Here is a 15,832-nt window from a genome sequence, read left to right as displayed (position 1 = left end):
TGCATGCACTAACGTCAGTCCAGGAGAAGTTGGGATCATGGGGTGATCGGGAGTTTGGTAACATTACCAAAAGGGTGCGAAAGCTACAAAAAAACTGGAACGCCTCCGAGCAGCCTCGATTGGACGAGGACCGAATGCGGAGGAGTTGTCAGTGGCGGCGTAGCTTCAGGAAACCTTACGGTAAGAGGAGGTTTGGTTGAAGCAACGATGAAGAGTAAATTGGCTGCGCAAAGGAGACCGAAACACTAAATATTATCAAGCCCAAGCGGCGAAGCGCAGCCGAACTAACAGAATTTCTTCCCTTGAGCGAGCGGATGGAACAATATGTGATGACCCGGGTGAAGTGCAACATGAAATCATGGGTTTTTATCAAGACCTATATCAATCTCAGGGTTTTAACGATATGTCTGCGCTCCTGCAGTTCGTACCCTCTCGAGTCAATGATGCTATGAATGCTATGCTCGAGAAGGATTTCACAGCTGAGGAGGTACGAGTGGCACTTTTCCAGATGGCGCCGTCTAAGGCGCCCGGAGTGGATGGTTTTATTGTTGGCTTCTTTCAGCGGCATTGGGATATTCTAGGGGCAGATGTCACAACGGTTGTCTTAGATTTTCTGAATGGGGGTGAACTGCCTTTGGGCCTAAATGATACAGCTATTACTCTCATTCCCAAGGTACGTAACCCTCAAAAAAATTCTCAATTCCGACCAATTTCTTTGTGCCCGGTCTTGTACAAAATTGCTGCCAAGGCAATTACAAATAGACTCCGTGGCTTCATGGACGAGATAATTGGGGAGGAACAAAGTGCTTTTGTGCCTGGACGTTTGATTACAGACAACGTTCTAGTAGCTTATGAAAGTGTGCATGCGATGAGGAAAAAGAAGCGATGCAAACAAGCCTCATGTGCCGTTAAGCTTGACATGTTGAAAGCCTACAACCGCGTTGAGTGGCACTACTTGGAGGCTATGCTAACTAGGCTGGGATTTGGCGAGAAATTTGTACGCCTCATTATGAAGTGCGTCACCTCTGTCCGGTTTGCGGTAAAGGTGAACGGGTCGCTCTTGCCGTACTTCACGCCATCCAGAGGCCTACACCAGGGTGATCCTGCCTCCCCCTTCCTCTTCTTGATATGTGCAGAAGGCCTAACCTCTTTGATGAATTATTATGGTGGTGCATATGTTGATAAGGGGATCAGGGTGAGCATCCACTCCCCTTGGGTAAATCGTTTGCTTTTTGCAGACGGGGTCTAATATTCATGAATGCCAAGGTGGAAAGTGCAAATAGATTGAATGATATTCTCGGGATTTATGCTGCATGTTCTGGTCAGGCAGTCAACCGGGAGAAAAGTGCTGTTTATTTTAGTCCCAATGCTTCTCAAGAGTTGAAACGGGACATAAAAGATACACTTGGAATCTTTGTGGAAGCTTTCACTGAACGATATTTGGGTCTACCGACAGCGGTTGGAAAGATTACAAGCGGATGTTTTGCCCATATTGTTGAGAGGGGCCGAAACAAAATGCAAGGATGGTCTGAGAAAAATTTGGCATGTGCTGGTAGGGAGACTCTGCTCAAATCAGTGGTTCAAGCCATACCCACTTTTAGCATGTCTTGTTTTCTTTTGACCAAGAAGGCTTGTTCACAACTTACATCCCCGATGGCAAAGTATTGGTGGAGTAGCTCCATTGATCGAAGGTCTTTGCATTGGGTGTCTTGGGAAAATCTTACTGTGCCAAAGATGCAAGGAGGAATGGGGTTCCGGGATTTCGAGAGTTTTAACCTAGCCTTGCTTGGTAAGCATGGGTGGCGGCTTTTAACTCATCCTAACTCTATGCTCCAGAGTGTTGAAGGGAAAATACTTTCATGATCGTGACTTCATGGAAGCTCAGGCGACTCGCTCGTCGTCAGCGACGTGGAATGCGATCATAGCTGGCAGAAAGGCGCTGGAATGTGGCCTGATCAAGCGAGTGGTGAATGGTGAGTCTATTTCCACCTGGACGGATAGATGGATCCCGAGCACGAGCACTCGTATACCTACTGGTCGGATTGGGACTGACCCTATACCTCGGGTCTCTGAACTGTTCGATCATGAGACGGGGGCGTGGGATGTTGATCTAATTCGAAGGAACTTCCTACCTTCAGATGCAGCGGCTATCTTGAATATACCATTGAGAGCTACTGGGGGAGAGGATTATTTTGCTTGGGACTTGGAGAGGTCTGGTGTTTATTCTGTTAAATCGGCTTATCGTGCTCTAGTGACTCATAACGAGCAATCTGCTCCAGAGGAAGGAACGGTAACGGATCCATCATCGTCGGATAAACACATGTGGACTGCTTTGTGGAAGCTCAAGGTAATTCCCAGAGTACGAGTTTTTTGGTGGCGTGTGCTGCGGGGAATTCTCCCAGACTATGCTACCCTTCATCACCGTCATATCCGTACGACGGCGATATGTGATCTTTGCAAGGTTGCGATGGAAGACTTGCACCATGCGTTGATAGGCTGCACGCATGCGCGACTGTTCTGGGATGCTGCTCATGACTTCATGGGTGTCACTTTGCCGCTGCTGAATTCGAACACTTGGGCAAGGGACGTGCTAATGGATGATCAGATCTTGGATCAAGACAGAGGAAAAATCATAACAGTTATGCATGCGATTTGGTCGGCAAGGAATCGGTGGACCCACGATCATGTTTCTTATGATCCAGTTCATGCGATCAAGACAGTCTGTAATGATTTACTTTTGCTTGAGTTTCCAAAGCCTATGCGAGGTGTCACGGGTCTTCAATGGCGCCCTCCTGATGTGGGCTGGATTAAGATCAATACGGACAGAGCAACAAACATTGAAGCTTCATGTGCGGGAGGTGGAGGTGTGGCAAGGTCTCATCTGTCGTTCAAGGGAGCTTGGAGTAAACCGTTCCCGGGAGTATCAGATCCTTTCGTTGCTGAAGCTTTGGCACTACGGGAAGGAGTTATCTTCGCACAACTACGTGGGTTCTCACATGTAGTGATGGAGGTGGATTGTTTAGAGGTTGTCAACCCCTGGTCTTCGCGCGATAGTTCAAGAGCAATTGTCGCGCCTATCTTAGATGAAATTCGGGAGAAGTCGTCATCTTTTATTTCTTTTACTATTAGGCATGTATCCAGAGAGGCAAATACTCTGGCGGATCAGTGTGCCAAGAAGGCTTGCGCCTTATTGGCTTCGGAGTGCTGGCTTGAGGACTGCCCTCCTTTCCTTGTTAACAGCTTAAGGGCTGATTGTAACTACATGCTACTTCATCAATAAAGCTCCCAAATATTCTGGCAAAAAAAAGAACTCGGACACTCATGCATTTCTCACTCGTTACAACATGATGAAATGTCAGTGCAGAAGTCTGCAAGTACGAAGAATTGGCATCGGACCCCAGATGCCAGCTGCTTGGCAGCCAGTGGGGTTTTCTAAATTTCGCCTAAAAGTATGGCATGTTCTTTTTCTTTTTCTCAAACACCTGTTCTTTGTTGAAGCAGCAAATAGTTTACTAACTTAGCCAGGCACGTTTATGCACCAAATCTACTAAGTTACTAACTTAGCCAGCCACGTTTATGTCCGCTCAAAAGTTAATTTCACGGGTGGAAAACGATGCGGCGAAGCGCCCGTTAGCCTTTAGTAAATGCCTAACTACCCCGCACTTCCCCCCTCCTAACCAGGAGCTAGCTCCTAACCAGCAGCTAACCCCAAACGGATTTGGGTGGGTGGGGGGGGGGGGGGGTTGGTGTGTGTTGCTTCCGTTTGTAAGTCGGGGCTCGGGAGAGGGTTGTTGGGTGTGAACTCCGGTTGCTCGGGAGACGGAGCAGGCGGCTCGCCTGGTGCGCGGCCTCGGGGTTGGCGTGTGTGTTTTTTTGCGTTTGTGGGTCGGAGCTGACGGCTCGCCTGGTGCATGGTCTCAGGGCCATTGTGGATGTCGGAGCGGCGGCTTTGGATATAGTTGTAGGAAGTTGGCTCCGGTGAGCTAGCGACTCATCGGGGGCGCGGCCTTGGGGTCGGGATGTGCATTGCTTATGTATCTGTTTTCGACCGGTCTCTCTTATTAATTGGTCAATTTTCTTCTTTTTAATGGAAAAGCGGAGCTCCTGCTGCTGGTGAGGGGAAAAAACACCAGCGGCTGCTGCCTAAGCTTGTGCCGCAAACTTGTCGCATCACGCCTCGCAACTGGAGACGACGCGCGCGCCATCACCATAATTTAGTCCATTACCTCGAGCATTGATGCAGTTATCTAAGCGCCACTTGCTTGGCACCCTGTCATGGCAACTGACAGCTACACCAAACGACTGACAGGGACGCCGATTAGCAAATGGGCTCGACCAAGGAAAACCAGTGGAAACAGAGTACTCCCCTACGTCGCGCGCGTGCTCCCGCGTGAGTATGAAAGGTGCGAAAGCTGCCTGTGTTTAGAAATCAGAAGGACTTTGCTAGTTGATCGGTTCACTAACGTAAGATTAACATTAGATTTCCTTATTTCATGATAAATGTTTATTATTCATGTTAAAATTGTATTAATTGGAAACATAATACATGTGTGAATACATAGACAAATAGAGTGTCACTAGTATGCCTCTACTTGACTAGCTCGTTGATCAAAGATGGTTATGTTTCCTAACCATCGACATGAGTTCTCATTTGATAAACGGGATCATCATTAGAAAAATGATGTGATTGACTTGACCCATTCCTTTAGCTTAGCACTTGATCGTTTTAGTTTACTGCTATTGCTTTCTTCATGACTTATACATGTTCCTATGACTATGACACTACTAGAAAAGGCTTACTAGTGGCGCACCAGTTTTGCCTACTAATGGCGCACTACTGGTGCGCCACTAGCACCACGCCACTAGAATATGTTAGTAATGGCGCACCACAGGTGCGCCATTAGTATCCCAAAGGTGCGCCATTAGTAACATTTTTTTTTTAAAATTCGTTTTTTCTTAATCTCAGGTCACTATTTCACATATGAGATATCCAACACATATATATACAACAAGCATCCATATAATAATCATATCCAACACACAAGTTTCATCATATATACATTGCCAACACATAGTTCCATCGTTACATATTACAAAAGTTTCACATTGTTCATCCAACACCGTTATCCATCCAACACCATATTACAAAAGTTTCACATAGTTCAGTTCTCATTGTTCTTCTCCTTCTCCTTCCTCAGCCTGATGCGCCAAGAGCGGCGAGGCGGTGGAGGCAGCTGTGGGATGTAGTCTTCTACCACAATTGGCATGGTCATGTCGCCCAGCTGTGGGATCGCCGGCGCCACCACCGGTGCGTGGTCATTGTCAGGCACCACCACCATCGCGAGGCCACCTTCAGGCAGGACGGGCACGACCATCGCTAGGTCATTCTCAGCCACCACCATCTCTTGCCCATGGTCAGCCACCACCATCTCTTGCCCATGGTCAGCCACCACCATCTCTTGCCCTTGGTCAGCCACCACCAGCGCAAGGTCATCCTCAGCCTGATGCCCATCGTCATCCTGCAGCTCCTCATCCCCACTCTGCTCCTCTTCTCCCCTATTCCAGTCCGGATCATCCTTCTTGCTGTCTTTGCTGCTGCCAGAATCGCTGCTGCTTTCGCTAAAGCCAGAATCGCTGCTGCTTTGGCTGTAGCCAGTGTCGCTGCTGCTGCTCCCATTGCCTGTCCAAATGCAACAATGGCCGTTAACAATCGATGTGAGACAAAGCCAAATGTAGAGGAATAAGAAGAGGCAGAACACACTGGCATCTTCGTCGTCAGCGTAGCGCATGCGACACATATTCGTGTTGAAAACCTTCACGATGAGCATTGTGGCGTCATCGTCGTACCTGAAGAGAAGAAAGTACCCGGTCCGCAGGTCGTAGGCACTGTAGAACTTCTCCCAGCCACGACACAGGTACATGTGGCCCTCCTCGATCACCAACTCCACGTCCCACAGCCTGCGAACCCCGCCGCCGGCCTGTCGGAACTTCACATTATGTGGCGGATCTTCACCCAGCATGTTCATAAAAGTGTCAGGCAGCCTCTGCAATTTGGGACAAGGAGTGATGTAGCAAACAACAGAGTTATCATAATGAGATGGGTGAAGGGGAGATCTCTCGTTTTATATACCTGCCTCGTGGCTGATACTGAAGTCTCAAGTATGACACTGAAGAACTCGAAAGCATCCAACTCGTACTCCGGTGAGGCAGATCGGCGATGGCTGCTTCCCCCCATCTCTGATAAGCAGCAGAAGAGACCAATTAGTACCCTTACAACATCACATTGCAAATAGATGAATTGTGTAGGTATGCATGGATTTAAGATTATTTTTTCAAAGCCAATTTGTCAATGATTAATATGATATCTCAATTTCCACCAAATAATACATTTGTTATACACCACATTTTCTTTTCCTTTGGAAAAGAAAAAAGCACACTGCATTCAAGTGAATGTATCTTTTATTGCAAAGCCACAACTTAGCAATAGATTCAAAGTTAACGATTGGCACCTAGAAAAGCATTTCAACATCTTCACAGATTTTACTAGCTACAATACATTCAAAAAATAAATGATATACAGTTTGTATCTCTTTGCAATGAACACACTCTAGGGGTTTTGCCATCCCCCTTTTCCTTAGATTGTCACAAGTCATGATTTTGTTCTGGGAGAACATCCAAATGAAACCTTATACCCTAGGGGGCAATTTAATACTCCATACTACATGAAGATACAAAGGTTGCCATGTCAATACAACAACTCTTAGAAGTGAAGAACAGGTTCTCCAAAATGAGTAGAAAGGGAGCATGCTGACATCTATACAAGCCAATAATGATTTACTACTCAATGGAACAGGGTAAGATAAACACCAGTCAATAAATTTACTACATCAAAAGGAGTAAAACTCAACAATGCAGCACTATCTCTGAACCTAACCTTTGTTTAGTATGGGTATGACAAATCAATGAGTTGGTCATCACAATGTCAAATGCCATTGGAAGACAAGAAATCAGGTCATCACATAACAACAATTGGATGGCCTCGTGAACAACCAAGACATCCTTGAATGGCTGCCAAGATACTACTAGCAGGCTCAAAAGTCAAGTAAATGAAGATTGACCTTCTGAAGGTCTAAGTATGGCTGTGCTGTCAGGTTACTACTAGCTAGCAGCAACATGGAAGTAGACTTGATGATAACTATTGCACAAATATGTAAGAAAGGAGCAAGTGCATCTACTTATTGGAACAAGCCTGACAGTGGGAAAGCTATAAACTTATAATGACCGCGTTCAGATAAAAGATTGCAACCAAGCAAATCTGGAAAATGTATTATCAACTATAAAATATGGGTTGCAAACCAAACAACTAAGCATACTTTGTCAGATGATAACTATTGCAAACCAAACAAGTAAGCAGAGCACATGTATATACCTGTATCACTGTCTTGGAGCCAACAAACGCCTCAATTTTTCTCCAACCGCGATCGAACCTGTTACGCAGAAACACAAACAGAGAGATACATGTAACTAACGAGGACAGACAGACAAGGTAACAAGAACTCCACAGCTCAATTAAGCCTATACATGTAACTAACGAGGACCATGTCATTATCATGGCAGTCCACTATATATTTTTATGACAAAATACATCATTATCAGGGCACATTATGGCCATTTTCTTACATGATGCCAAGCTAATGACTGACATCTATTCTTGGCAAATGATGAGTCTCTGGTGCCCCTTGCAAATTGTTGATGCCACATTGTACTTGTACCCCATATGTTTAACCCCAAACACAAAAACATCACCACAAGGACTGAGATAAAAACTAATACTATCATGTACTTGAAGAAACCTAGGGGGGTGAGGGGCATCACCTCGAATCACCTAGAGGACGCCGGCGGGGAGAGAAACCTAGGGGGAAGGAGGGGAGGAGAGAGGAGGAATCACCTAGAGGACGCCGGCGTCGAGGAGGCTGCGGGCGGCGATCCGGAGGAAGGGGCCCGTGATGTCGTCAGCGTCCTTGGCCGCCTTCTTGACCTTCCGAGCAGAAGAAGGCACGGGTCGTGAGAGGAGGAGGAGGAGAAGCTAGGGGGATGGGGGAAGGGAGGGAGGGGACGTACGTGCTGGGGCGGGGCGGCGAAGGAGCGGCGGGGGCGGGGGCGGCGGCGCGAGGGAGCTGCAGTGGTGGGGGCGGCGGGGGTGGAGTCCGGCGGGGGTCGGGGTGGCGGCGTCGAGGCAGCGCAAGACCACAGCGGCGGACGACGTGCAGGCGCGGCGGACGGAGGGGCGGAGCAAGGGGGCGGAGCAAGGGGGCGGCGGCGTACGGTTGGGGTCGAGTGGGGGATCTGGCGAGGGAGGGAGGGAGGCCACAGTGCGAGGGGAACAAGTACGTCGATTCTAATGGCGCACCTCCCCCTGGTGCGCCATAAGTACGTCGATTGTAATGGCGCACCTCCCCCTGGTGCGCCATTAGAATTTTGTTTTACTTACTAGCCCGACTGGTCAGGTTATATTCCACCTAACCCTATCTCCATCAGAACACGCCCACTAGCCTGACTGGTCAGCACGCAGCACACACACTAGGAGGTCCTGGGTTTGATTCCCAGGCTCCCCAATTTTTGTTTTTATGCATTTAAAATGTTGTTTGGTATTTATTTGTGTTTAAATATGTTCAAACTTGTTTAAATCATAACAGTAATATTTTTTATAAAAACAGTAATGATTTTTTTAAAAATATCATCAAATTTGTTATTTGAAAATATAATCAAATTTGCTTTTTTTGCAAATTTAGTTGCATTCATTTGTGACGGTGGAGCGGGCCAGGGAGGGTGCGGGGGAGAGGGTGCGGGGGATCGTCGGCGACGGCCGGTGGAGCGGGGGAGGGTGCGGTGGGTCGTCGGCGACGGTGGAGTGGGGGAGGGTGCGGGCCGGGGGTCGGCGGCGGCGGCCGGTGGAGCGGGGGAGGGAAATATTCTTTCTCTCCGAAACCACCTGCCCCGCGAGATATCCGAAACCGAGATAGTCGTGCACCGTCGTGAGCGGTGCGGCTCTCATAGGGAAATATTCTTTCTCTGCGGCGTCCCACGTATCAACCAACTGCCCCAGGTGCGCCATTAGTAGTTTTGCAAAAAAGTAAAAAATAAAAAAATATTGTAGTGGCGCACTATGTTTCTGGTGCGCCATTACTAGTTACAACTAGTAATGGCGCACTATGTCCTGGTGCGCCATTAGTATGTCTGGCAAAATAAAAAAATAAATTGTTACTAATGGCGCACCGTGTGTCTGGTGCGCCATTAGTGTATTTCACACTAATGGCGCACCAGCACATGGTGCGCTGGTGCGCCACTGCTACATAGCAATGGCGCACCACATGCCTGGTGCGTCATTAGTGGCCATTCCATCTATAGCCCTTTTCCTAGTAGTGTGAGATTATGCAACTCCTGATTACCAGAGAAACACTTTGTGTGCTACCAAACGTCACAACGTAACTAGGTGATTATAAAGGTTCTCTACAGGTGTATCCGATGGTACTTGTTGAGTTGGCATAGATCGAGATTAGGATTTGTCACTCCGATTGTCGGAGAGGTATATCTGGGCCCTCTCGGTAATGCACATCACTATAAGCCTTGCAAGCAATGTGACTAATGAGTTAGTTACAGGATGATGCATTACGGGACGAGTAAAGAGACTTGCCGGTAACGAGATTGAGCTAGGTATTGAGATACCGACGATCGAATCTCGCGCAAGTAACATATCGATGACAAAGGGAACAACGTATGTTGTTATGCGGTTTGAACGATAAAGATCTTCGTAGAATATGTGGGAGCCAATATGAGCATCCAGGTTCCTCTATTGGTTATTGACCGAAGATGTGTCTTGGTCATGTCTACATAGTTCTAGAACCCGTAGGGTCTGCACGCTTAAAGTTCGGTGACAATCGGTATTATGAGTTTTTATGTTTTGATGTACCAAGGTAGTTCGGAGTCCCAGATATAATCACGGACATGACGAGGAGTCTCGAAATGGTCGAGACGTAAAGATCGATATATTGGACGACTATGTTTGGACACCAGAAGTGTTTTTGGAGGTTTCGGACATTTACCGGAGTACCGGGGGTTACCGGAACCCCCCAGGGAGTATATTGGGCCTAATGGGCCCTAGTGGGAGAAGAGGAGGGGCAGCCAGGGCAGCCGCGTGCCCCTCCCCCTCTAGTCCGAATTGGACAAGGAGGGGGGCGGCGCCCCCCTTTCCTTCTCTCCTTCTCTCCCTTCCTTCTCCTCTGCAACTCATGGGGCGCGCCCTAGGAGGCCGGCCCCCTCCTCCACTCCTTTATATACGGGGAGGGGGCACCCCTTGGAGACACAACAATTGATCATTGATCTCTTAGCCGTGTGCGGTGCCCCCCTCCACCATAATCCACCTCGGTAATATCGTAGCGGTGCCTAGGCGAAGCCCTGTGTCGGTAGCATCATCATCACCGTCATCACGCCGCCGTGCTGACGATACTCTCCAGCGAAGCTCTACTGGATCATGAGTTCGCGGGACGTCTCCGAGCTGAACGTGTGCAGAACACGGAGGTGCCGTACGTTCAGTACAGAGGATCGGTCGATCGTGAAGACGTACGACTACATCAACCGCGTTGTCATAACGCTTCCGCTTTCGGTCTACGAGGGTACGTGGACACACTCTCCCCTCTCGTTGCTATGCATCGCCATGATCTTGCGTGTGCGTAGGAATTTTTTTGAAATTACTACGTTCCCCAACACCCTCCCCTCCTCTCTCACGAACCCTAGCGCCGCACACCCTACGTAGCTGCCGCATCCCTCCCCGCTCTCCACTCGACCCCAACTCCGGGGCTCTCCTCTCCCTTCAGCGCCGCCACTCCACCATCTCTCGCGACCCTCACCTTCCTTCCTCTCCAAAGGAAGGGATCGGAAGGGAAGGGGAGGGGAGGCCCCAGATCGAGCGGAGCGACGCCCAAATCCGCAGCTGCACCGGCACGGGCGCGTCGTCGTCCAACTGGTCCTCAAGGAAGGCCATGGATGTATGGAACGATCCATTGATGGGGGCGGAACCCTAGCCCCACACCCACCCACGGATGACGACGGCGGCAGCTTTCGCTCTGTGGGGTGGGGAGCGAAGCTTCCTGATGCGGTGGCCCTCGATGGCCGCGACGGGCTGCAGCAACTAGACTTCAAAGGTACGCACGCACACCCTCCATCCTCCTCCCCTCCCCTCTTCTTTTTCTTCTTATGGATTGGTTCACTACAAGAAACCTGTTAATCTGTGACGGATTTGTGGTGACGTTCTGGTAAACTGTCATGAAAACCGTCACATATTAGCAAGTGGTGAATGAGCCTCAAAACAGTACTACCTTTATGACGGACATCGAGGGACCGTCATGGAAATTGTCATGGATCGACTAACTAGGCCTAGCCTTTTACTTCTTGGTCCATGATTGGACCGTCACGGATGGCTCCAGCTGGTGTGTCGTGCGTGCCCATAGTTTGACCCACATGTCAGTTCGATGCAATCAATGTGTATGTAGAAGAAAAACAAAGCGAAACTATGAAAGAGCGCATGCCAAGGAAAATTTGAAGTCACCAGTGCGGGGGCCGAAATTGGCGAGCCACCCCATTTAACTACAGAGTCCGCACTAGCCTAACCCTAGTTACCTTTCTCCCATCTCCCATGCCAACCATAGCCGCCGCCACTTCACCTTCCTCCTCTCACCGCTCCATGTCGGCGCCGGCGGCGCCAGCCCTGAACCACCCCATGCCGGGCCCCTCCACATATATCCTGCCCCAGACCCCTCCCCGTCTACCCCACTCTACGCCCCTCCACATTTAAATCGGCCCCTCGAGCCATTGCAACCCAGTCATACCCCTCGATCTGAGGCGGCAGCGGTGGCCGTGGGACCAACTGTCGGATTTGTACGTCCCTGACGTCGCTGGCGGCGTAGATTGATCCAGCTCCATCTGGCGGCGAGCTAAGGTGAGGTACCGGAGGTGGCAACACCGTCATGGATCCAGAGTACATCGGCGGACAATGTGGCTCGTTCTAATTGTCCATCAGCCACGCCACCGTCGGTCCCCTCATCGTCGCAGTCATCATCTCCATTCGTGGTGCGCATCCTCCTCTACGCATCGCCGTTCACAATCTCCGGCCGGAAAGACCCAGTACGTACCTCTGCACCGGTCCCGTACCCTACAGCCCCCCTCTGTTCGTCTCCGGTAATGCACGGGTTTTTCGCAGCAAGTTCATGCCACCAAATAAGTTTCCGATCACATATTTGGGGATACCGAAACATTATCGGAGACTCACAAATGCTAAATGGAAACATGGCGAGGAGAGACTGGAAAAAAGACTTAGTAGTTGGAAAGGTAAACTGATGTCTCTGGGTGGAAGATTGGTCCTCATAAATTCAGTACTTAGTAATATGGTACTATATATGATTTCCTTCTTCCAGTTGCCGAAAGGAGTTTTACATAGATTGGATTATTTCCGATCAAGATTCTTTTGGCAAGGAGATAGAGAGAGAAAGAAATATCGACTGGCCAAATGGAGTGTGGTTTGCCGTCCCAAAGACCAAGGTGGGTTGGGTATTCATGACATTGAGGTTAGGAATAGGGCCCTCCTCGGAAAATGGTTGTTTAAATTTCTGACGGAAGAAGGTGTATGGCAAACCCTCCTAAGGAGGAAATATGTGGGCTCCAAGGCGGTATCCCAAGTATACTGGAAGCCTGGGGATTCCCACTTTTGGGCGGGTCTAATGGCTACGAAGAAATATTTCTTCTGCTATATGGATCCTTCTCAATTAAGGACGGCTCGGAAATTAGATTCTGGGAGGACAGATGGCTAGGAAATGCCACACTCCGGGAACAATATCCGGCTCTATACAACATTGTGCGCCACAAGGGTGATACTATCGCCACGGTAATGGAATTATTTCTGCCAAATGTGACGTTCAGAAGAGATTTAATTGGACCTAGACTCCAACCGTGGAACATCCTACTCCAACGGTTGTCCATGGTGCACCTATCACATGGGTCTGATGTATTTTGATGGAACCTTCGTGGGAATGGAAAATTCTCAGTGGATTCCATGTATAGAGCGTTAATCCAGTCTGATGTGCCAGTTGATAATAATAAGACCTGGAAGATGAAGATACCTCTTAAGAATAAAATCTTTGCATGGTATCTCCGTCTCGGAGTCATTCTTACTAAAGATAACCTTATTAAGAGGAATTGGCATGGAAGTCCGCAATGTGTCTTTTGTCACCATGATGAGACAATAAAACATTTATTCTTCCAATGCAAATTGGCTCGTTCTATATGGTTAGTCATTCAAATAGTTTCTGGCTTGTATCCTCCTTGTAGTGTTGCTAATGTATTTGGCAACTAGTTACATGGGATTGATCATAGGTTTAGAACTTTTCTCAGGGTGCGAGCGCTTGCCGTTATTTGGTCGCTTTGGCTATGTAGAAATGATAAGGTTTTTAACGATAAAAGTACTTCCCTGGTGCAGGTTGTCTACAGATGTACCGGGACTCTTCGTTTATGGTCCTCTCTACAACGCGTGGAGAATCGAGACCTGTTTACGGAGGTGTGTAGATGATTGGAGGCTACGGCGAGGGATACTTTTACCCAGCATGGGTGGCAGCATGATCTTAGGATTGACCACCCTCCCCTTTAGGCGTTATACGGACTCTTCATGTTTTTGTATTTCTCCTTTTTATTTTTCATTTGTGTGGGAAGACATTTTTTGGCTGTGTGCATCTTAGTAATGCAGAGGCCGGGTGTAATGCTTAAATCTCTTAAGTAATAAAGCGCCCCTTTTCGAAAAAAAATAAGCTTCTCCATTCCATCAAGAATGGAGCAAACCTATGGATGACCGCAGGGGCGAAATATTTGTTTTTTTCTTATGCAAACTCTTATTCAACTCTCTCTTAATTAATTGATGAGGTAAAACTTTTGCCCTCGTTATAAAAGAACAAACAAATCAGCGTTGATCACCCCACTGATGGAGTCACAACTGACATGTGAGTACGTAGTGCCTGTCAGAGAAGACTCCTACCGTCTACTCATCTACTCCCTCTAGTGACCTAGAAGATCTTACATTTGTTTATAGGAGTACATCTCAATTAGTACTCTTAACGACTAGTACACCTTGATGCAACTTTCCTCTCTCTGTCTTTTTCTCGTTGATTGTTCCTCCACATGATACAAATCCTTTTTTTTTTGCGACTGTCCACATGATACAAATCCTGACGTGGACATCTTAAGCTAGCGCTCCAATTAACTACCAAGTCTCCGTCAAAGTCACTGAATGGACTTGCTGTGGGCTCTAGCATTCCGCGTGGAAGGACTACCTACCTAGCTACTCCCTCCATTCAGAATTACTTGTCGTAGAAATGGATGTATACATTTTTTAGTTCTAGATACATCCATTTCTGCGACAAGTAATTCGAAACGAAGGGAGTACGTCGCAGGCACGTGACTTCAGAATCTTCTTCCTCCTAGCCAACCAGTTATTTATGCGCGATTTCAGAATTCAGAATCTTCTTCCGCCTGAATGTCATGCTTAGGTGGTTGGGGCCAAAATCACTGTTTTGACCTCGTCATGATTTGTTAGCACAAAATACACTCTCCTGAAAATTATTTCACGGTCTAATCCTTTTGGTAACGCCATAGCTCGTAGCATTTCTGCCCCACATAGATACCCCCGAAGTTACGCACTTGTCAGTTGCTGACGTGGCAGGGCATGAAACGCCACAAGTGTTGGCGTTTCCACTGCTCACTATGACGCCAAAATACCTGGCGTTTGTGTAAGCTTACTCACACGCAGCGCATGCCGACTCCTTCTAGTGCCGGCTTGTCTCTCCCTTGTTTATTTTATTTCTTCTATTCCTCCAGCCCCACAACATGCAGCATGTGCATACTTTTTGATCCATTCCCAGAGCTAGGAGAAATTGCATCCTTTGCACTGGTAGCCTCACATATGCGCAGCCTTCTTTTGCATCAATCTATGTAGCTTCGTCACTTCTTTGCACTATAGAAATAAATAGCCACCATCCTCATCTAGCCTTCGACTAACATGTCTCCTCTCCTTATGTAAAATGAAGATGTCCCATCTCCCTGATCTTCTTCCCCAGACATGCCGCCGCTACAACGCGCGGCAAGTACACACGCACAACTAAATAGATTTCTTAGCGGAAGACACGCACATGCATATACAGATTGTTATGTGCTTTTGACCATAGATAATTACGAGTGTATGATAGGGGTTGAGGCGGCCATCGTCGAATACATTTACTCGAAGGCCCATCCATGACGCAAATACATTTACTAAACCTCGAATGCAATATCATCTCGCGAACCTTTGCCTCGCGATTCGTGAAGTAGTCGAGTCTCGCATGGGGGCACAATAAATTTTAAGTTTCAATCATTGAAGCTTTTGAGTTTTTATCTGAAACTTATGATTTTCTGACTCGCTCTTACCAAATTTCGTAGATAAATTTTGAATACATTTTTATCTCGTTTGTAGGCACAAAACTCGTGATTTTATCAGTCGCTCTTACTAAGTTTCAACAGTCGAAACTTAACATTTATCTTCAGAATTCATTAAAACGTATTTGAAATGAATCTTATTTGAAAGTCCTCGTCACGAGAAACATAAATATGAAAACCGAACTTAATTTGGACTGTTCATCCAAAAATTATAGAAGTTTGAAAATCGGAAGAAAAAAAATAAAAGCATGTGCGGGGGACTCGGTCGGAGAGCGCCGTCGCAAAACGAGCCTTGACCTCCACAACGTACCGCCGCTCGCCG

Source organism: Triticum aestivum, chromosome 2D (genome assembly GCF_018294505.1).
Source record: "Triticum aestivum cultivar Chinese Spring chromosome 2D, IWGSC CS RefSeq v2.1, whole genome shotgun sequence".
NCBI classification, from domain to species: domain Eukaryota; kingdom Viridiplantae; phylum Streptophyta; class Magnoliopsida; order Poales; family Poaceae; genus Triticum; species Triticum aestivum.
The sequence above is the reverse complement of the archived record's forward strand: the minus strand, read 5'-3'. Positions refer to the sequence as shown.